Below are 23,362 nucleotides of genomic sequence, written 5' to 3'. Positions count from 1 at the left end.
AAGGCTAATGGCATATTGGGTTGTATTAGTAGGAGTATTGCCAGCAGATGGATGGAAGTGATTATTCCCCTCAATTCGGCACTAGTGAGGCCACATATGGAGTATTGCATCCAGTTTTTTAGGGGCCCCCATTACAGAAAGGATGTGAACAAATTGGAGAGAGTCCAGCAGAGGGCAATGAAAATTATTAGGGGGTTGGAGCACATGCTATGCACAGCCAGAACGGAGCAAGGAAAAAAAAATTTTCTGGCTGTAGGTTTGAAAACCCCCTCTCCTGCTTACAAACAGCTAGCAGAGAAAAGAAAAATAATAATCTTACTTTTGGATTCTTATCTTTCCCACACACTGCCACCATTTCATAGTATTCTTTCCTCAATCTGAACCTTAGTCCAAAAAATGAGGTACTAGCATGAAATCCTCTAAGCTTAATTACCAGCTTAGATCTGATATGCTGCCACCAATTAGGATTCTGAGTACCTGATAAACTCTGGTCTCCCCAAACCTTTCCTGGTGACCCCAAGACCCAAATTCCTTGAGTCTCACAACAAAGGGAAATAAACCATTTCCCTTCCCCCTCTTTACCTCCTCCCAGATCTTTCCTGCCTGGGTAGACCAGGAGATTACAGTGCTTCAACTCCTAAACACAACACAGAGAGATCAGGTTTCTCTCCCCCTTCTCCCCCTCACCCAGAGGCAATACAGATTCAAGCTCCATGAATCTAACACAAAGAGGAAATTTACCTTTCCCTGTATTCACAGGAGTAGGATTTGATCTCTGAACCTCTTCTCTTGGCCAGCTGGCCAAAGCTATCTCAAGTAATGCAAATTAGCCCTAAAATTCATTAAATTTCTTTTCCTCCAAAAAAGCATCCAGAGTCCCAGGATTCTCCCCACCCATGCTGTAAACAGCCATAGGTCCCTTGTTTTTGAGTCTCTGGTCTGGAGGGTTCACCAAAAAGCAATGCAAGGTGGACACTCCATGCCAGGCAAGTTTTCTGATTTGATATTTCCAACAGTAAATAGGGATTTCTGCTTTCATGTTAAATCAGCTCTAGGATTACCAACACCACCCTAACACCTACTTCCTAAAGAGGGTGCTGCCACATCTTGGAAAACACACAATCTACTTCAGAGTTGAAAGCCAGAGGGATTTCACTCTCCATATTCATTCAGTCCTCAGGCAAACCCTTCTTTCCCACTGTTTCTTCTCTGTTCCCCTCCCCACCCCAGGCCTTAAAATGGAGGGGAGGGGACCTCCACTTTCTTAGTGTGAGAAACGGATTTCAATCTCCATGTTGATTTTCATTCCTGGATTGTAATTTCTCTCTCTGTCATCCCCTCTTCACTGCAATGTTCACCGCATAATAGAAATTAGAGATGGAAAAGACTGTGCATCTAATCCATGCATGTGGAGCCAGGTCAGGATTGTTCCCAGTGGTATATACTCTAGGTTTTGTCTCTTTTGTTGGTCCCCCTGCCCTGTTTAGTTTTAAAAGTTCCAAGTGAATAGGGCTTTGTCCACTGCTTCCTGGAGATCTTCAGCACCTTAGTAGAGCTCACTGTGAGGAACTTTCTGCTAATAGCCCATCCACATTTTTTTTTCCTTTACTTCTAATTACTCTCCTCCCCCCAGACTAAATCCTCTTCATTCTTGGCGGAAACACCTTGCAAATAGTTGTATATGGCCATGGTATTTCAACAGATGGCCCCACTGAAGCCAAGCTCTATGTAGCTGACTGATTTTAAAAAAAGAGTAAAAAGCTCCTGCCCAGTCCTCTAATCTCTTTTGATACTCTTCTCTGCACACTCTCAGCGCTTAATTTGTGCAGGGGCTTGCCAGGGCTGAGCCTGGCACCTCTGGGCTTGCCACATCAGTTGTGAAAGTAAAAAAAAAAAAAATTGCTTGAACTCTGGCACCTAATTACTTGAGCCCCGGCACCTCTTTCATTACAAATTAAGCACTGCACACTGTCCAATTTGAGATGCCCAGAAAGCAATGCAGTAGTCCAACTACAGTTGAATCAGAGATTATATCACCCCCATTTCATGGCATGGCACCTTGTCTATGCCCTTCAAAAATCAGATTTGCCTTTAAGAAACCTTAGGAACTGCTAGAGCTGGGGAGAAGCTTAAGCTTAGGCTTGTGTCCTGTTGTTTTTGAGTTACCAGTAAAGCTAATCCAAGCTGGGAAGTACACATGACTTCATACAACATGAGCAGACTTTATCCGGAACAGAGTGGGACTATCACCTGCTCACAATGTCCTTCAGTGAGTTTTCAAGCCCTGAAACAGCGCTTATAACTGAGCTACTTTGAATTAATTTTGTAAGACAGTACAATTGATGGTACATCTTGTACATTCCTTTCCTCCACTCATTTTATAGTTCTGTCATAAAAATCAAGTTTATCCGGTGTGATTTCTTCCTTTATAACTCCATGATGCTCATTGCTCATGTTTCTTTTTTACGTTTACATCTTTTTCTCATAATATTTATTCTATTACTTTATCGGGGACTGACTTTAGACTTTACAGAGGGTAAATATTTGTTTTTTTCCAATTCTCTGGTACCTCTATAGTTCTCCAGCCCTTCTCAAAAGTGGGTTGCTAGCTAATTTTCTTCAGATTAGTTGAAAATGTTCTCCTGAAGACCCTTGAAATGTTATTTTTATTAAGGGATCCCAACCTTATGCTAGATGAGCCATCATCCACTGATAGGAGGATATAATTTTTTATGCTTGTTTTGATGGCTAATTTTGGAACTATATGATCATTCTGTGGTGCATACAGAGATCTAAAATATAGCCACCCTTTGATCCATCATCTTTTCAAGAGACTAAAGGGGCAAGGATGGATATCCATAAAAGTGAATGAGATTGTTTGACGGTGCAGCTTCTGAGATGGAACTTTTTATGGCATAAACAATGGATTGAGCAATATTTGCATAAATCTCATTAGAAAATGTGCAAGTTTCATAAATCTTGTGATAAATTAGTGTGATATCATTCCAAATGTGATGTATTAATTTTAAGGTAAAATATATGGTTCTGTGATCATTGTTGGTAATTAGGCTTCCAGGCAGCATGGAGAGGAAATGATTTTTTTTTTTTAAAGGGGCCTTTTAACATAGGAACTTCTATCAATCTGGGGATGGTTAAATAGGCACTGACACCGTCCTTATACAGTGTTTCATTTTCTCTACTCCTTATTGTTCTGTAATTTGATCTTGTTTGTCATGCCTGTGTAAGGGCCCCCCCCAGGGTGCTACCTGGAACTGGAGTACCACTGAGCCCTCTGACTCACCAGCCTGGGCTCCCTCTCACACTGTGCTGCTGTGACAAGCAGTAGACCGCTCCCAGTCCTACAGTCCCACCAGCATTCACACAGGCAGGGACACACCCTACATGCAGGTTTTGGCCAGCCACTGAATAAACCAACAATGGAGAAGCTATCATAGGTGCTGACTCTCTGTGGGTGCTCTGGGGCTGGAGCACCCATGGGGAAAAAATGGTGGATGCTGAGCACCCACCAGCAGCCCCTCGATCAGCTCCTCCCCCTCCCCACAGTGCCTCCCCCTCCCTCCCTGCACCTTCCGCCCACCATGGTAAGCTGTTTTGCGGCATGCAGGAGACTTGGAGGGATGGGAGAGGAGTGAGGGATGCAGCACGCTCAGGGGAGGAGGCAGAACTGGGTGGGAAGAGGCAGGGTGGGGGTGGAGCAGGGGCAGGAAGAGGTGGGGCATGGATCGGGCCTTGGGGGAAGGAGTGGAGTGGGGGTGGGACCTGGGGCAGATCCAGGGGTCGAACATTCTATGTCACTTTGGAAAGTTGGCACCTGTGGAAGCTATAAGTAAGATAATCCCCAGCTCCTCAGGCATGCACCCCCGCCCCCAGAGTATAAACCCAGAATTATACTGCCGTACATTGCACAGGGATCTGTACAAAGTAAGCTCATTAATATATAGTTTGCCTTCCCCTCAATGTGGGAAGGGTATGAAACAGCCTTTGCTCACAGAGCTGAGATTTTTCCCCAGAGACTTCGCTCAAAGGCACACTGGTTTAGATTAAAACATAAAACAAGTTTATTAACTACAAAAGTAGATTTTAAGCGATTATAAGTGATAGCAAACCGATCAAAGCAGATTACTTGGTAAACAAACAAAACCTCAAACTAAGCCTAAAATACTAGAAAGATTGGATATGAATTAGCAATCTGTCACCCTGACTGATGATACAAGCAGACTTGCAGATTCTCAAGGCACAAGCTGCACTTGCTTTGCAGCTTGGGATCCCCACTTCCATTCCAAGTCCTTTTCTTTTGGAGCTTCTCTCAGGTGTTGAGTTGTGCAGGAGTGAAGAACAACAGATGATGTCACTCCCTGCCTTACATAGCTCTTCCACATGGCGGGAACCCTTTGTTTAAAAAAGAGTTCCCAGCACGGTTTGTGGAAAAGTACAGTTACCCAAAATGGAGTCCAAAGTCATGTGGTCTGGTCACCTGCCCTTGCAGAGTCATAGCAGCCATTACTTACAGGCAGTCTGGAGCATTCTCAGGTAGGCTCACCAGGTGGGAGATAAGCTTCTCCTAAGGCCTGTTGTTTTTTCTAATGGACCATTACCCTGAATAGACCCTTCCCCACCAGCTGTCTAGGCTGGAAGCACTTTGCCTAATAGGTGTTACCCAGGTGTACCCACATTTGAAATACAGATACACAGTCAATATTTATAACTTCAGATACAAAAATGATATATGAATACAAATAGGATAATCATATTGAGCAAATCATAACTTTCCAATGACCCATTACATGACCCATCTTGTATAAAATGCATCATAATTATGCCATAATCATATCATAATAATAATACTGTGATGAATATGGGGTGTAGTTTCACAATGCCTTCTTTAAAGCTAATAAGTCTTTCAATTTTTTTAAACCTTTTTCAATTTAGCAAAGTTTCTATATTCTCCCCCGTCTCACTCCAGCATGCCAGGGTGTTTCTAGTGGAACTGGAATCAATAATGCTACCTGTTACTTCCTTATTTATGCACCCACATCATTGATAATCTCAGCAGGAATGTGCCAGTTTGGGGCAAGGTTTCAGAGGGGTAGCTGTGTTAGTCTGTATCAGCAAAAACAAGGAGTCTCTAAGGTGCCACAAGGACTCCTAACACATTTATTTGGGTGTAAGCTTTCATGGACTAAAACCCACTTCAACAGATGCATGGACTGAAAAATACAGTAGGCAGGTGTGCGCATGTGTGTATGTATATGTGTGTGTGTCTGTGTGTGTGTGTGTGTGTGTGTATATATATATATACTAAGATTCTGTGGGACTTCCAGATCCAGACGGACAGGCAGGTACTGGCCAATCAACCAGACATCGTCGGTAAATTAGACAGGACAGAGACAGCGGTGGTGATAGATATAGCAGTGCAAGTGCCAGCAACATCAGGAGAAGTAATGGATGAGAGAAGCTGGAGAAGACCAGGGCCTGTGAAAGAGGAACTAGAGAGGATGTGGAAAGTGAAGGCCTAAGGGTCCCAGTGGTGGTAGAGCACTCGGGGCTGTGACTCCTAAGCTGGGTGAGTGGCTCCAAAGATCCCAGGACAACAAATCACGCTCTTGTCCAGAAGAGTGCAGTGCAGGACAGCTAAGATATGCACAGAACCTCCAACTCCAGCTCTGGTAAGACACCAAGGTTGAGGAAGACAGTACTACCTCGTAGGGTGAGAGGGGATTTTATTTTTTATTAATGACAAAGTTCCTCCCTACTGGTGGTCCTGCGCTTATTGGCAGATTGCTCACCTCAGTGATCTTCCCTACAGTCTGGATAGCTCTCCTGTGTCTGATCAGGAGTTGGGGGTTTGGGGGAACCCAGGCCGCGCCTCTATCTGGGTTCCAGCCAGGCGCCTGTGGATTGCAGCTGTCTATAGTGCGCTTTGTAACAGCTGCTGACAGCTACAACTCCTGGGCTACTTCCCCATGGCCTCCTCCAACACCTTCTTTATCCTCACCACAGACCTTCTCTGGGGTCTGATACACTTGACTCCGTAGTCTCCAGCAACACAGCTGTCACTCTCAGCTCTCTGTGTCTCTTGCTCCCAGCTTCCTCCACACTGCACTTCCTTTTCTGTCCTCCCTCGCGATGGAGTGACTCCTTTTAAGACCCAGTGCCCTCGGATTAGCCTGCCTTTATTGGCTGCAGGTGTTCTAATCAGCCTGTCTGCCTTAATTGGTTCTAGCAGGTTCCTGATTACTCCAGTGCAGCCCCTGGTCACTCAGGGAACAGAAAACTACTCAGCCAGTGACTAGTATATTTGCCCGCTACCAGACTCCTGTAAGCCCTGTGACCTCACTCCCGCTCCTGCTTTTTTTCATTAATTGTCCCCTGGAATTACTTGGTGTTCTAGACCTGTGGATCCTCCCCTTAGGCTGGGGGGAGGTCCTTTAGAAGTGGGCGGGTTTCGCCCACCCACCCCTGGGATGCCAATAGGACCAGACTCCTGTACCACACTGGCCTGGGTCTGTCACTATATCTATATATCTATATCTATATCTATATATATAGATAGATAGATATATAACAGCACATGAAAAGATGCGAGTTGCCTTACCAAGTGGGGGGTTAATGCTAACCGGGCTAATTCAAATAGGGTAGATGCAGCCTATTCCCAACAGTTGACAAGAACTGGTGAATATCAAGAAGGAAAATTACTTTTTATAGTGACCCAGCCACTCCCAGTCTTTATTCAGGCCTAATTTGATGGTGTCAAGTTTGCAAATTAATTCCAGTTCTGCAGTTTCACATTGGAGTCTGTTTTTGAAGTTTTTTTGTTGAAGAATGGCCAGTTTTAAGTCTGCTATTGAGTATCCAGGGAGATTGAAGTGCTCTCCTACTGGTTTTTGTATGTTACAATTCTTGATGTCTGATTTGTGTCCATTTAGTCTTTTGCATAGCGACTGTCCGATTTGGCCAATGTACATGGCAAAGGGGCATTGCTGACATTGGGAAAAGAGTTTATTAACAAACTGCTACTGCACAACCAGGAAAATGTTAAGGGTTGTTTATAAAAAGGGCTGTGATCCATTGTTCTTCATGTCCACTGAACCTGGGCTTAATCTGCAGCAAAGGAGATTTAGATTTGATATTAGGAAATACTTTCTAACTATAAGGGTAGCAAAACTCTGGAATAGTTTTCTAAGGGAGGTTGTGGAATCCCCATCACTGGAGGTTTTTAAAAACAGGTTAGACAAACACCTGTCAGGGATGGTCTAGGTGTACGCTGTCCTGCCTCGGAGCTGGGGGCTGGACTTGCTGACTTCTCAAGGTCCCTTCCAACACAAACTTCTGTGATTCTACGAAAGGGGGAGCTGACAGGGAGACAGGACAAATCCATGCAGTTGAAAAAAAAATGGCAACTTTAGTAAGATTTTTTGGGGAGAAGGGGAGAGATTTTTCCATTTGCTCAGATGCCTGGACTCAGAACAGGAGATGGAATGAATAAGAATACATAATTCCTCAGTGGTATATTTTTTAAACTGAGACAGCGTAAATAAGGAATCCAGTCTGGAAATGCTTAACATAAGTTTTGCTTATGAGAATGTTATGGGGGACTGTCAGATTTTGTTATTAAATATATCAATATCCTTTACTTAGATTTTACCACCTGGTTTATTCAGTTGCATTTGCCTATCTATCTAGTGTATATACTGAAGTGATAGTTTTTGGGTTTTTTTTTTGTGAGCCCGCTGTGCTGATCCCATATTCCTGATACATTTTTTGCATCTAGAAGGGCAACTCCCATTCCCCATGTAGCTGTATCTTCTAGCACTGTGCCATTCATCTCTGTGAGATTGACAAAAACAGAATAAATCAATGTACAAATAGTGGGAGCATTTCTTGCTTGCTGTGTCGTTTAGCTGGAAACCAGATTTTTTCCCCCTCAGAGAATTGTTGTCCCCTTCATCCCTCATAGGCACACAGGTTGGTTGTCATAGGATTGCCTGGTGATGCAGAAATGTTGGCATTAAATTATCTTTAGGGAAAACAACAAATAAAGATTTTTTTTTAAAGATGAGGGTAGGAAGCATTTTTTTTAAGGTGTGCTTGGGGGGGAAAGAATTACATGGATTGTGCAAACATAGAAGGAAAATGGAACAGGTAAAGAATTAGGAACATAGGATTTGCCTTTAACAATTAGATCCTGCAAACTCAGTCTCCAGGGTGGAGATGTATTGGAAGCCTCTCTGCTATAATGAACTGGGCAGCCTGTTGAATAGGGATTGCTTCTTCGCCCCTGCAATGATCATCTTATGTCCTAACATCTGAGATGTTCGTCCTGACCACAGTATGCATAACTCATACCTCGGTCCTGCAATCAGAGTCACTCGAGTGAGGGCTGCCATTCCAAGCCTGGATTGCCACTGAAGTCAATGGGGCTGTGCATCAGTACACAGGCCCTAAATGATGATGTTCATTATCCAGTCCTAAAAAAAGAAATGCAGAAAAGCCAGCACCAGTGTTTGACTTGCTGATCATCTCCAGCAGAGAATTTCACTGACTATGCCATCCCCTTTTAGCTTTGTTTTGACAGGAAGCTTTTACTGGAGCAAGATACTTTATAATAAAATGAAGCCCTGAGACCTGGTGCTATATGTATTGAGTGCTCCTCAGGATTGCCCTTTGCTGGGGAGGGCCACATAGTGATATTATTATATATGTCATGTGTAAGACTCTCTGCAAAAAGATCTGAAGTATCTTGAACTTACATTTGTGCTTATCCAGAGTACTCTAATAGCTGTTGTCTTAGAATCATAGATTATTAGGATTGGAAGGGACCTCAAGAGATCATCTAGTCCAACCCCCTGCTCAAAGCAGGACCAATCCCCAAATGGCCCCCTCAAGGATTGAACTCACAACCCTGGGTTTAGCACGCCAATGCTCAAACCACTGGAGCTCTCAGACAGCCCCCTTGGAAAGCAAATATGGGCAAAGGCCATTGTACAAAGAGCTGCTTCTGCCTTCTGTCCCCTTGCTCAGTGTGCTTTATGCAGTTTGGGAATGAAGTGCTGGTTCCTTCTTTCCCACCCCTCCACTTGAGAGTTCTATTTAGTGAAGCTTCTTTTCCATAAGCTGAAACTTTGCTGAGTTATCTCCAGATTGTGGCATGCCCATGGCATAAATGACAAGAAACAGTGGTGTACAGAAACTGTACAGAGAATGAGCTAAAACATTCAGTCATAAGGCCAGGTGGAGTGAGACCAATGAAGGAGGGGCTAAGGCTAGGGAAACAAAGTGCCTTTTTAAAATGAGATTTTAAAACATAAATATTAAATGTACTTGGGGTCAGAAGACCTGACCCAAAGCCCACTGAAGTCAGTAAAGAGTCTTACACTGACTCCAGTGAGCTTTGGAACAGGCTCATTGAGAGTGTTTTTTAAAACAAATAACTAAAAATCCCATCTTTGGTATTGGTTCCCAGCATCATCCCCGCCGCCCTCCAAATCTTCAATACCAGTGCCCTGTCCCACCTCTTGTACCAGTTCCCAGCATCTTGGTCCTCTCTCTGGTGTAATTCTCCGTGTTGTACCCTCTGTTTCTTTCCTGCTTCTGAGGTCCAATGTTTTTGAAAACTCTGCTGCATTTTGAGGATCTTTATTCTTCTCAGGGAATCATTGTCTCTTCTTTCAAATACATTATTTTTTAAAAAAGGGAAGTGGCTAATGGTGATGCTAGAAAGTCCATTCCAGGCAATTGGATGCAAAGCAGCTCTTTTTTCTCGCTCCTCTGCCGCTCTGATGCAGGTGGAGGGAGGGGAAGTTATACAAGCATTAAGTTACCAAGCAACGCCTCTCTTGAAACGCGTTCTTAGTTTCCAGGGGGAATGGTGGGGGAAACTTGGCAACCTTTGAAAGGTCATTCTGTCAAGCCCAGCACTTTGTGGTCCGTGATAATCGGTATTTGCTGTGCTAGAAAACCCCAGATTTAGAGATGAAAGCAAGACGTTGAGATAGGAGTTTTCTACTTGAAAAACTAAAAATCCCCTGAAAAAAAAATCCCCTGAGGTCAGACTAAGTTCAAGAATCCAAGAAGAAGAAAGTGAGAGAGCAGCAGCCATGATTGAAAGAGGGAAAGCAAAAGAAGACAAGATAAATTGTGATTATCTGGAGAAATCAAGACACTTAACTGTCCTGTCTGATTCCTGAGGGGAAACAAATGGAGCCTATAACTTTTGCACTAGAAAAAGACTATTTGTCCTAGTTTCCTTTGTCCTTCTGCTAAAACAGTTGACACATGTAGACTACTGCATTCTTCTCAATGTCCAGCACATTAGTGGTGAGATGTCATGTTCCTTTTCCTCTCTAGCCCCTGAAAAGTGGGCTCTCCACAGTATCCACCTGTGCACAGGTGGAGCTGGGTTCAGTTCCTGTGTAGCCTATCTAAGAGGAAATACGACTCCTTGTAATGAATCCATGTTAAAATTTTCTAATGATATAGAAACCATCATCTGATGATCTCGAGCCCTTTCTTAAATATTCATGAATTGTGCCTCACAATGCCTCTGTCCAGCAAGGAAATATTAATATCCTTGCATTACAGTTGAGGGCACAGAGGGGATGGGCTTCTTGCCCATAGCCAGACTGGAAGTCTGTGGCACAATCAGCAGTAACAGCTAGGTTTCCTGAATGGGTGTCCTTTGCCTTGCCTCCCAGGATTATCCTTCCTCTTCAAAAGTAGCACTGATGCCTAGTAACCGAACTGGCAGGCCTTGAGGGTTAACTAGGACTTTTTCAGTCCGGACAGTGTGTATTATTTGGCATGTGAGCTCACTTACAAAGTCCCAAACTTTGCATTGCTGGTAACTTTCCTGTACAGGGCAGCCTGAGAGTGAACATAGCAGCAGGCTAGAGAAGTACCTACTAGATATAGCAAGGGATGAGTTACAAGGGGAAGACTACCCAGAGTTGGTATTGTAATTGGTTTTTAAATGCAGCCCTCTCTGGAGCATCCCTAGTTGCCAGGAGGGGTAGTATCCCTAATCTTGGCTCTGTGGCCCACCTTGGGATCAATGGGCCCTGGGTTCTCTGTGTCAACTCTGGGTAGTCTTCTCACCCATCGCAATGTCTAATCCTGCTCCGCTCTTGGCCTTCTGAGCTGCTGCTGAACCTGGGATTTTTCCAGCTCAATTATGGAATTATTGTAACTCATCCCTTTTGCTATACCTGGTAGGTACCTCTCTAGCCTGCTGGTATGTTCACTCTCAGGCTGCCCAGTACAGGAAAGTTACCAGAACTGTCACGGGGTAGCTCAGAATGACAGACCAGCAAAGGTGGGGCCTCTACCAGCCCCTGCTGAAGTATCTTAAACATGGACCCTGGTTTGGGACCAGCAGTGGAGAGCCACGGCTAGTGCAGCTGATAAACAGCACAACAAGGGAAGTGAGAGAGGGAGAAGAAAGGGTGCCCACAGGTCCCACAGCAAGGGTGATATTATGAACTGGAAAGGTAGAAAAAACCCTGCACTAGTTCTGGATTTCGCAGTTGTGTCCTGTCTTCTCAGTGTGTGTCTTTGGACCTGTAAGCTCCTTGGAGCAGGACGAGTTGTTAGCTTTGTGCCTTCTTCAGTACTGAACTCATTGTTGACACTTTAAAAAAATGAGATGCTAAGTGAAAATTGTCTTTTGTTTGCTCTTTTGTGGGCGTGAACCAGAAGTGCTGGGATTGGGTTTTTGTGGTTTGTTTTTTTTTTCTACTTGTTCCACCAGCAACGAGAAATATTTCATATCTCTCCCTTTCTTTCAAACAGATGTGCGTTACTCCACTGCTACATCTCATCCCAAGTAAACTTTTTTCCTAGGAATTTTGATTTAAAAAAAAAAGAAAAGACAGAGTTGAGTTATGCAGCTTTGCAGGTGATCCTGGAGTTTACTTTACTTTAAAACATATTCTAAGTTTTTTTGTGGCTCATCATATATTTAAAATTGCTTGGCCTGGAAACTTCAAATCTGCTTTTGTAGGTCTTGCTGGCAAGAGTCTTTTAGTACTTTTTGGAAAGGCTGGCTGGAGATTAAAGAAAATATAAAGACTTGTTTTTTCAGGTTACTGTGAACAATATTTTTTGATAAATCTGAAGTGAGCTCCTGACTCCAGAATATATAATACATATAATATAAAATTGTGGGGGAGGGAGGACACCTGAGGGAACTGTGGTCGAGTGATAATTTGTGAAGGGGCATGGAAATGAGGCCAAGGATGGTGGGGGGGGAAGGGGGGCTTGAGGAGAAAACGTGTGGGGGGGCAGAAGACTGAGGTTATGTGGTGGGCATAGCATGGCGCCATTCTTCCCAAGCTCAGAATGAGAGGGAGGGAGCACTAGGCAATGCAGGGGGAGGGGGCACATGGATGGGGGCAGATGGTAGTGAGGTAAGAAAGAATGATGGAGACTGCAGAAATCTTCAGGAGCATTGGTGGGAGTGAGCAGGGGAATTAGTTTAAAGCTTTTATATGGATAAAGTTTTTTCCTCCTTTGCTGTCTACCACCTCTGTTTTCAACACATGCATAGCTGTGTAACAGGCTCCTTGCCCCCTTGAAGGCCTAGAGACCTTGGGCTAACCAACCTTGGTTACTATGGAGTCACAGGTGAGCAGGGATCAGGTAATTTCCCCTATAAAACAGCAGCAAGTTGGAGAAAGGGGGCTGTGATATCCAGGATATTATCCAGACCAGTGAGAGGGGCTGTCTCATCACCTACCCTGTAACACCTTGCTACTGACAAACTGCCACCAGCATACAGGCGCCCGAGTGTCTGTGTATAACTGCAGCCTACCAGCCATGCTCTGGTCACACTCTGGCTCTCACCTGCCTTGGTTACTACTGCAAGGTGACCCCAGCACTCCCCAAGTTCTGGATTCCTCCCCCTTCCCCCGCAAAATGTGTGTTCTGTACTGTCCAGCTTTCTCCTGGAAAGTCCAGAGATATGAAGTCTATTATCCTTCTAAGCGAACAATACACAACAACTTGCTGCCTTAAATGGAGCTACCCAGACAACTTAGCTTAAACACACTGGATTGGATTAAACAGTAAAACAAGTTTATTAACAAAAACGATGGGTTTGTAAGTGAGTATAAGCATAGGCAAGAAGGTCAGAAATGGTAACAAGGGAAATGTTTTCTGATACTAAAACTTGACAAACTAGACTTGATTCAAGGTAAGGTTCTTACCACATGCTTCCAAAAGTATTGCTGACCAAAATCTTTAGGTCAAGATCTCTTCCACAAAGTCCAAAGGCTGTTTCTTTTGGTATCTTTGGTGCAGAGAGAGAGTGAGTGAGTGAGTGACAGGGAGAAAGACTTGGGATGTTTCCCCTCACTCTTATAGTTCATTCCCCCCTTTGAAATGCAAGCTCTTGAGAGTGACTCCTAGGTAAAAATTCTTTCCGGCTGAGAGCAAGGCAGCATGAAGTCTCCCAGTAAAAGAAGTCCCGTGCTGTTTTCCCTTCCCTGTTTGCTGCTATGCAGATTTTCTTTGTCTCTGGCCTTCCTCCTTTCCTTGCCTGAGGACTCTGTTTACAGCTGATATGCAAGTTTGAGGTGAACACATCCCTGTAAGACCTGCTTGGCCATTTTGCCTTAATTGGTGCTATGGGAGTTTGAACATGTGCCTTTCATGTTATACTGCGGGGATTTTGTAACTTTATACACATTGTTGCTACAGACATTTCAGCATGATATTGTTTACCAGTGAGTTATGAGGTTTCAGATGATACCTCACAAGGCATATTTTATACAAAGATTATTACAATAGTGCGTGGGGTGTGAATACAGGAGTGCTTAGTGTCACAGGGGCCCAGGGAGAGAATCAGAGGAAGCTGTGGCAGAGATTGCAGAACAGCTGCAGTGAGCAGGAGGCTTGAGCAGGAGACCCTTGACCAAGAAAAAGGGTTTGGACCCTGGGAGCTAGAGCCAGAGGGCTGAAGAAGGCTGAGGGCCAGGGAGAGAAGACTCCATGGGAGTAGAAAAAGACTCCCACCAGGAAAGGATGGGGTGTCAAGGCAAGGGAGTGCTGCAACAAGCAGATTTGGGGAGAAGAGAAGCCCCTGGACTGAGTTTTGTTTGTAGTCAATAAATTAGACCTGGGATGAAGGGAAGTTATTGGACAAAAATCAGCTATGTGAATTTTATTTAAGGAGCCCCTTGAACGGGGAAACGGAGGCAGGCTGCCTGTAGCATGACATCAGGATGTGTAGGGGCATGCAGAAGGTGGCCAGCCAAATGACACACTTCCACCATCACAAACAGCTGTAGAGTTATTAACGTTGGGAGGAGGGGAAAGCTAACTTTTGGTGGGCCTCATTAGTTCTATCTGACCCAGGTTTCCCTCTTGCAGAGCCCTGAACCAGGCTCCCCTCTTGCTAACTCTCACAATTTTATCAGAATCTCACTACTTTTGGTGTTTTTTCTTAAAGCCCAATCTTCTGGAGTCTTGGGATTACTTGAGAAGCTCAGCTTTGAAAGTAAGTTTCTAGCCCTCCTGGTTGCAGAGACAGTTGGAAACATGATCCCTAGAGGCTCAAAATCAAAAAGTCAAATAAAAAGAACCCTAAAAACATTTTAAACACACATGATCATTTGGCAGGTTCTGGCTCAAGATTTTTGTATGCTTGGGGCTGGCAAGGGGCATTTATACATCAAAATAATTTAAATTCTTCGCACTCACTCAAAAAGGGAAAAGGGGAATTAACAAAAAGTTGGATTAAAAAAGAATTAAGGTTGAGTTAGTCTCATTGGAGTCTAGCTCAAACCTACGGCCTAATATTACACTTTCTTAGAAAAACTTCTATAACTTTTAAAAGAGTCAAATGTGAGAAGGTCTGACAGTAAACAGTGAAGTTCCCCACCACTCTCTAATCTGTCATCCCTCATTCTGGCCACGGCTGATTTAAATACACAGCATGCCAGAATTTAACACACATTGCTAGTAATATTTGCAAAAATATATGCAGAGGTCAAAATAACAAATGACCTAAGAATTTCTAAAATACCATTTTTTTTTATTCAAGGGATCTGTTTCTGATAATCTCCTAGTCATTTGTTGTTTTGACTTTTGTGCATTTTTGTGTGTGTGTATATCTGTATGTATGTATATATAATTGGGAGAGTATGTGAAGTTTGGGTGAGCAGTGTGATGGTGCTAACTGATGAAGGACTTTGGCACTGGAGAAATGGTTCTGCCTCTTAGCTGTTCATTTCCAGGCTCTCCCTTTTGAGGGTTTGTCTTTGAGGTAGAATTCTCCTGTGGAAACTGACACTGTAATGCATTTTCTGTATTAGGTAGACTTTGAACCTTAACTATTTGTTAATAACGCCCTTTGTTTTCTAGTGCATTTAGAAAGATGAAGAGGGTGTGAATTTTGAATTCTCTGTATGTGTTTCTCTATTTTGGCATAAGTTTTCGAGTAGTTGCTTCAGGTGGGGGGCTGTCTGTAAGTGAGGATTGGCCTGTTCCCCAAGGTCTGTGAGAGTGAAGGATTGTCCTTCAGGGTAGGTTGTTGATGATGCGCTGGAGAGGTTTTAGTTGAGGGCTGTAGGTGACGGCTAGTGGTGTTCTGTTACCTACTACCACACAGGCCCAACAAAGAAAGTAACAGAACGCCACTAGCTGTCACCTACAGCCCCCAACTAAAACCTCTCCAGCGCATCATCAAGGATTTACAACCTACCCTGAAGGACGATCCCTCACTCTCACAGACCTTGGAGAACAGGCCAGTCCTCGCTTACAGACAGCCCCTCAACCTGAAGTAACTACTCACCAGCAACTACACATCGCACAACAAAAATACCAGCACAGGAACCAAACCCTACAACAAACCCCGGTATCAAGGGACACCATCATAGGACCTGACCACATCAGCCACGCCATCAGGGGCTCGTTCACCTGCACATCTACCAATGTGATATATGCCATCATGTGCCAGCAATGCCCCTCTGCCATGTACATTGGCCAAACTGGACAGTTTCTACGCAAAAGAATAAATGAACACAAATCTGACATCAGGAATCATAATGTTCAAAAACCAGTAGGAGAACACTTCAGTCTCACTGGTCACTCAATAACAGACCTAAAAGTGGCAATTGTTCAACAAAAAAACTTAAACAGACTCTAGCGTGAAACTGCAGAACTGGAATTAATTTGCAAACTGAACACCATCACATTAGGCCTGAATAAAGACTGGGAGTGGTTGGGTCATTACAACACCTAAACTTAATTTCCCCAATACTAATTTCCCCCACTGTTACTCCCACCTTCTTGTCAACTGTCTGAAATGGGCCACTCTCATTACCACTTCAAGTTATTTTTCCCCCCCTTGGTATCCTGCTGTCGAATGAATTGTCTCGTTAGACTGACCTCACACTTGGTAAGGTAACTCACATCTTTTCATGTATTTATACCTGCTTCTGTATTTTCCACTTCATGCATCTGATGAAGTGGGTTCTAGCCCACGAAAGCTTATGCCCAAAAAAATTTGATGGTTTCTAAGGTGCCACAAGGACTCCTCGTTGTTTTTGCTGATACAAACTAACACGGCTACCACTCTGAAACTTTTCTCTATTTTATTTCCCCTGAAGAAGCTCTCCCTGTTGCTGAAGATATGGAGGCCTGAGGGCAGTCTAGCACAAACATGATGCTTTGCAGGGATCTGAGTTTGTCTTCCAGTGGCAAGGGCTACGAATGCTGAGGAGGCAGCATGCTCAACTCCTGCAGGGCAAGGAGTGTCTCCTGTTGATATCCAGGGGTTTCTGGTGGATATCAGGACTAAGCAGAATGACAAGTTATGGAAGGAATTGCATCCAGTCTCCTTCCTGTGGAGCAGGGGTGATTGCTTGCAGCTGATATCTCACTCCTGAAGTTAACCAAGGCTGCAAAGGTCCAGCTCCAGCATGCATGTGGCTACAGAAAGAGACTGTATGCTGCTGCCCTATGTGCTGCTATGGTCCCTGCTGAAGTAATTGCTGAGTGGTGTGGCAAAGTTTCCTTCTGAGGGGGGGAAACAAAGCAGCCCTCCCAAGAAACCTTTGGCAGAGGATTGCAGGTTAGCTCCAGGAAATTTTTCCTAGAGATCTCTATGAAGGAGTCAAGGGACATCTCCATTCTGCATAAACAAACTTTTCTGCAGGGCCCCCTCTACCTAGCTGTACAAAGCAAAGAGAAGCAGATAGAAACTCTTCCTGTGTTGGTTATTTCACTACCTCTTGTAGCCCAGTTAAAAAAATAGAACATGACCGGATGTGTCCCTGCAGTATTGAAGCAGAAACATTACCAGAGATTCCTTTCCCTGCATCAGGCTCTGCAGAGCTGGGCTGCTGGGACTGACTAGACTGCTCACGACTCACAAAGAAGTCCTGGCTTGCCATGCCATTGAATCTCCTTTTTGCCTATCTACTATCCTCCTCTGCCTGCACTTCTTCATCTAGCACAGCATCCACTGGGTTCACTCCAGTGGCCAGCGACTCGAGCCCCTCCAAAATATCCAGGGGGCTCTTGGCAGTAGAAGTGGGGTTGTCTCTGAGGATGGCATGTAGCTCCTTGTAGATGCAGCATGCCTGTGCTCTGCACCAGAGCATCTCTTTGCTTCTCTTGCCTTCTGGTATGCCTGCCTCAGTCCCTTGATTTTCACGTGGCACTGCTGGGTGTCCCTGTCATAGCCCTTCCCCCCCAGGCCTCAAGCGATCTGGCCATAGCTCTCAAAGTTCCTGCGGTTGGAGTGGAGCTGTGACTGCACAGCCTCCCCTACCCACAGACTGAGGAGATCCACCATCTCCCGTGTGCTCCAGGCAGGAGCATATATGCTGTGTGGAACTGGCATGGTCAGCTGGGCAGTTGCTCTCCACACTGAGGAAACAGGAAAAGCAATTTTAAAACGTCCTGGGGCTTTAAAGGGGGAGGGGCGTTCACCTGTGTACCTGGCTGTGACCAGAGTGGTCACGGTGGGCATTGTGGGACACCTCCTGAAAGCCACTTAGGGCGATGTAAGCAGTGCAGTGTCTGCACTGACACTGCATTGCTCTAACTACGGTGCAAAAAGCTCTATGCCTCTCATCCAGATGGTTTTATTAGGTTGGGGTAGCAGGGAGTTAAAGCAGCGGAAGGAGCACAGCAGTGTGTACACCTCCATAGTTAGGCCAGCATAAGCTGCCTAACACCAACTTTGTAGTGTAGACAGGCCCTAAGACTTACCAATGTGCGTAGATTTGTACCAGGAATAGGTAGGAATGGCCTTGCTGTCGTACCAAGGAATTTTTGCCCCTCTCACTGTGCTCCTGGCCAGCTGTGCACTATTACCAGAATGATTAAACACTGGCTGTCACTTGTGCTACCTTTCTTTCATATTTAAAAGATAGGTTCAACTCTTGGAGATGCTCCTATTGGCTCTGATTATCCCTTAGATGCACACCCACTAATGCCATTGTCTTCACTTTCCGTTGCAAGCAAACAAGCTTCTGAGGGGGTAGTCAGACTCATTAACTATACTCTGAGGTTGTCATGATCCATAAGAGAATTAATGCAGTGTTCTCTCCTTTTCTGCCTTCCTTGTCTTTACTTGCCTTAATGTCACTCTATGCATATGCCTTCCTGACTTCCATTCTAGAAACCAAGTTTCACCCCTCCATTGCCACAAAATCCAGCTCTCCTGAGTGGTGGTACAGTAAGCCAGTGGATGTGAGCCAGAGAGTACCAGCCTCATATAGGATCAGGTACCTGCTTTATAAGGTGTTGTAAATGGAGGTACAGTTTAGGGGAGAAGTAACATCTAAAACCCTACTAGGAAGCAGAGATCTTTCTGCAATGCCTTATGCAAGGGAGAGTGTTTTCCATGCAGGCAGGAATTAGCAAACTCAGCACGTTGGGCACAGGCAGTGCTTGGAGTGTCAGCCTCCACTGAGGTGTAACCTTCCTGACCTTTCTTCCCATGAATGTGAAGGGGAATCTAAGCTCCTATTTGCGCTTACAACCCCCACTCTGCTTTTCCTTGGCTGAGAAATGGCCTCTGGCAATATAGGGGGCTTTATGTATGTCACATGGTCTGACTGAGGGCTGGAATTCCTCAGGGCTTCCCTGACTTTGATACAGAAACATACTGTGCATTTGGATTCCATTTCATTCCTGCTCCTGATGTTTTTGCCTTCTCTTTACCAAGCATCTGCGGAGGTTTTCTCTCTTGCAGTGATGAAATCAAAGTCATAGCTGTCTTTCTCTTGCTTCCATTCTTTTTTGTAAGACTGCTTTATATAAAGCATACCAAACTTTTTTTTTTTTAATTCCTAGTTCAGCATCTTGCCTCAAATGCATGTGGAAAAAGGTTTGCAACCCTCCAGCCACACACATGAGCACAACTCGCATGGATGGTAAAACCATGCACACTTATACTCATATGTGCATTGCACACACAACCTTCTATCACACACCTCTGCCCTCAAAGGCAAATATGTACAGACTTTCATACATGTCACATTCATGGAGCAAGCGTAAACTCATATATGCCTGGTGCATGTATAACATCTATGACTCTCTCAGCCATGTTGCCTGCATACACACAGATTTCAATATTACTTGACCATAGAGCAGGTGCTGGACAATTTTGTTTTTAAGGTGAGGTAGGATTTTGGCAGGGGGACAGAGGGTAGGATATATATATATTTAATAGGGTAAATGAGAAATGAACTCTGTTGCATTCCGTGGAATTACTCTTGTGTACATTTAGTGCAAATAAGGGGTAAATCAGGCCTATTCTCTTTAATCGGTTTTTAAATGTAGGGTGTGGGGTTGCACAAGTAGAACTCAAGGCAGGATTTAGGCCATATTGTTTGTACTGTACAATATCAACAATATCGATAGGCAAAGTTCTGAGCTGTCTAATGGCAACTATTCCTAGAAAGTGAGTTGTCTGATGATTACAGAGACTGCCATAAAGGGAATCCAGTGAATGAAATAGTACATTATGTGGAGTGCTTGTTAACACTTTTGGATAATGCCTCACTAAAGCAACATGATGAGCCTTTCACTGCACAAGATCTGGGTTATGTGTTGTAGGGGAAAAAAATAAAGTCCTGGTCTAATTCTTACTTGTCTACATCACAAAACCGCTGCATGATTTGGTCTGACTCCCAGTTCAGAAGGTGACCAAATCTGGAACAGCAGACTGTACCGAAGGATGAGACAGAGATTCAATGCAGAAGCTCAGGTAGTGCTAACATTTGGCTCTAACCACAACTAATTGTCTCTCACGTTGGGCACTAGAATTCCCTCAAACCACCCAAATTTCCCCTCTATTCAACAAAAACACCTTGGTTACTCTGCTACTCGCTAACAAACACAATTATGTTATTACCAATGTACCTGAGGAGGAAGAAAGAGCCTAAATGTTCCAGTGCCAATATTTCTGATCCCGTTTGTCTGCACTGGTTCCTGACTCTAGCACTGCCTGTGGGTGGTGCTGTTAATTAGGTGTGACATTCCCCAGGGTACAAGGTGGACTGCTGTGTCCTGTTAGGAGCTTTTCCTTCGCCCCTGCCCTGGTTCTTATCATGCAGACAGAAAGCAGAAGACCAGAAGTCCAAAGTGCAGGCATTGCAATGTTTATTGGGGTTAATCAAGCAAGCATGTTCATAGCTCTGCACACCAGTAGAGCCTTTTTCCCAGTGTCCCAGTTTCCCTTTCCTTAGCAGGCATAATTATACCTGTAGTGCATGCTGTTGGTCCCACTCCTTACAACTTATAGTCATATTCCATTTTGGAAGATCTGGGGGCTTCAATACTATCTCTTTTATACCTTATGGGAGGGATAGGGAATGAGGTGGTGTACTGGCCAAGGCCAGGCTTTTCTTTGGCTTATAGTGTTTCTTATACCTTCCCCCTCCGTCATTCTTGTCCTTACCAGCTGGTTGCTTGACCTTGTCTTGAAATAAGAGTCAAGGCAGTCTTCAAGTGTACACTTGTATATTGTATTCCCACCATACCCAACAACACTTTAACTCTCTTCTTTATCTCCTTTCATTGTACTAAAAGCCCCATATGGTTGTGGGAAATGCAACACAGAGTCTTTGTTCACACATTTTAGTAAGGACATAAGAGTATCAAACCCAAAATTCTATCTCAGGCTAACAAACATGCCCTTATGCAAACACGTCCCCTCAACTTTCAAGCCTGTGATGCCTTTTACACAGCTTTTCTGGTGAACAGCAGCCCCACTGGGCTCTGCTCATTCACAGCCACTAGCATGTAAAGTCACTCCCAGATGAATACATTAATGCTATGCCCAACCATCCCTGAGTTACATACAGGGCACCCACCCGCATATCCCCCGTCCCAGCCTTACTTCGCAGAAATGTGTGTCTTGTACTACTTACTTGCCCCCTGGACAAGCTCATAGAGTACAAGCTCATAGAGAGTTTGTCATTCCAACACTGGTAATGATTATGCATCAGCTCTGTTTATCCAGTAGAGGTTCCTCACACACTTTAATCAAAACACACATTGGTTAAGATAAAACAATAAGATAGATTTTATCTTTCCATAGTTAATAAATGTAAGTGATTACAAGGTGATAAGTCATAAAAGTCAGAATTGGTTATAAAAGAAATAAAAAGATAAAAACATGAGCTAGTCCCTAAAAACAAAAAAAGGAGTTTTTCTCACCAAAAGCTTACAGCTTTCTTTATTAGCTGGAAAACCTCCAGTCCAGGACCACTTCCCCACTTCAATGATGCTGCTTCTGTCTTTTAGGTGATCTATCTGCCACGAGTAGAGATGGAGGGGAAGAGGTGAGGTGGAAGTCACTGTCTCTCATTCTTATATCCCACTCCCCTCTTTGAGGATTACCCCCCACTGGGGTACAGACAAACAGTCTCTGGTGTATGTGAGGGTTGAAGCATTTCTGGGAGGAAATGTAAATATTTTGTTTATCCCCCACCCCGGTGGGTGAATGGCCAATTAAACAGGCCATGGCCCTTTAGCACCTTGCTGGAGTGCTAGGGTGTCTGTCTCTAATAAATTGGTTTGTGTGTATTACCCAGAATGATAACATATTTCACTAACAATCATACAGTAAAATCTCATAGCTTTACACACTGTTGTCATACACATCTTGACAGGTCAGTTATGTTCAGCAGATTATGAGTTTTCAAATGATATCTCACAAGGCATACTTTGTACAAAATATATCATAACCTTATAAAATAATAAATAATAAAATAATATAAAAAAAAGTAGTGAACTTGAGGTATAGGATGTCACCGTAGGATATATATACGTAGGATGAGGAGAAATGCAGGAAGAGCCTATGTTCCCAACATCCTATGTATCTAACACCAGCAGGAAGTCAGCAGCAACTCCAGGCAGTTAGACCATTTAAAATCTTAACTATAATATTAAAAGTCCATCTTCAATTAATGTACTCAGGAAAGGTCACTTGCCATTACATGCGCAAAGAGAGGTGTGAGCAGAAGCTCTGAATACTATGCTAAGCTATTCAAGATGCTGAAAAGGATGGCTTCTGGCAGTGGATAATTGCTGAAAAATGGATAAAAGTAATAAAAATTGCAGGTTTGGTAACAACTGATGATGGCCCTGTCCTAACTCCCTTCAGATTACTGAGGTATTTGGGCTCTAAATCCTCTAGGAAGATCTGCTCTCATTATGATCATTCCAACAGATGTTTGCATTTATCCCTCTCTAGCCTCCTGTATAAAAACAACATGCTGTATGCTATGCCTCAGTGACTAGCGAAGCACCCGAGTAGTGGTTGTGTGTGCTCCCTTTGTTTTGTGGTGGTGGTCTTAGTGTGGGCTTGTTAATGTGTTAACTGTTCTTGTGCTGCCTTCCTTGCAACCGGTGGCATGGAGGGAGGAAGGGAGGGATGGAAGGAGAAGGTGCGTCGGGTGTGGGAGGAATTGTCTCCCTACCATTGAGTGTTAGAGATGCTGCACTGCTCTGAGCTGTGGGGCAACCTATGTAAGGCTATTGTAAATTAGAACAGCCCCCAAGACTGCTGTAATTTGTTGTGGGGGGCACTCTGTGTGCTTAGGCAGCCCAGAATCTGAGTGACACATAAGTGGTTTAAAGCCACCTTTGCTGCCTAACCTCCTGGGCTCCACGTTCAGTTTCTTGGGTACTAATTCTGTGTCAAGCATAGTGAAAAATAGTTTGATATCCCCATAATCCCTAGTGGGTATCTGTCCGCAAAAAACACCCTGAAATTTGGTACAATTTAGTGTTGTTGGCAGTCTCTGCTCAAGGCCCAGAAATGCAGCGAGAGCATGTTGCCAGTGAAGACCGAGAGAGACATTGGCAGATGGGTGAAATG

The 23,362-nt window shown here is 44.1% G+C and overlaps 1 protein-coding gene across 1 annotated transcript in view; it reads left to right on the top strand.

The window, feature by feature from the left end:
• The window catches only part of CDH23 (cadherin related 23), a 508,967-nt gene that overhangs the window by 64,484 nt on the left and 421,121 nt on the right, over positions 1 to 23,362 (top strand). The gene's annotated exons all lie outside the window — the stretch shown is intronic.

This window comes from Chelonoidis abingdonii, chromosome 15 (assembly GCF_003597395.2).
Source record: "Chelonoidis abingdonii isolate Lonesome George chromosome 15, CheloAbing_2.0, whole genome shotgun sequence".
Taxonomy (NCBI): Eukaryota; Metazoa; Chordata; order Testudines; family Testudinidae; genus Chelonoidis; species Chelonoidis abingdonii.
Note: the sequence above shows the minus strand (reverse complement) of the source record. Positions and strands in the feature narration are given on the sequence as shown.